Source organism: Chiloscyllium plagiosum, chromosome 1, assembly GCF_004010195.1.
Source record: "Chiloscyllium plagiosum isolate BGI_BamShark_2017 chromosome 1, ASM401019v2, whole genome shotgun sequence".
NCBI classification, from domain to species: domain Eukaryota; kingdom Metazoa; phylum Chordata; class Chondrichthyes; order Orectolobiformes; family Hemiscylliidae; genus Chiloscyllium; species Chiloscyllium plagiosum.
The window spans coordinates 116,147,487-116,148,022 of NC_057710.1; positions in this window are offsets into that span (position 1 = coordinate 116,147,487).

The following is a 536-nucleotide window of genomic DNA, read 5'->3' on the forward strand; positions in this document are numbered from 1 at the left end:
TGGGACCTCTCTCTCCCCTTCACAGTACAGTACCCTCTGGGACCTCTCTCTCCCTTTCACAGTATAGTACCCTCTGGGCCCTGTCTCTCCCTCTCACAGTACAGTACACTCTGGGCACTCTCTCTCCCCCTCACTGTACAGGACAGTCTGGGCCCTCTCTCCCCCTCACTGTACAGTAAACTCTGGGACCTCTCTCCCCCCCCTCACAGTACAGTACAGTCTGGGCCCTCTCTCTCCCCCTCACTGTACACTAAACTCTGGGCTCTCTCTCTCCCCTTCACAGTACAGTACCCTCTGGGACCTCTCTCTCCCTTTCACAGTATAGTACCCTCTGGGCCCTGTCTCTCCCTCTCACAGTACAGTACACTCTGGGCACTCTCTCTCCCCCTCACTGTACAGGACAGTCTGGGCCCTCTCTCCCCCTCACTGTACAGTAAACTCTGGGACCTCTCTCCCCCCCCTCACAGTACAGTACAGTCTGGGCCCTCTCTCTCCCCCTCACAGTACAATACATTCTGGGCCCTCTCTCTCCCCCT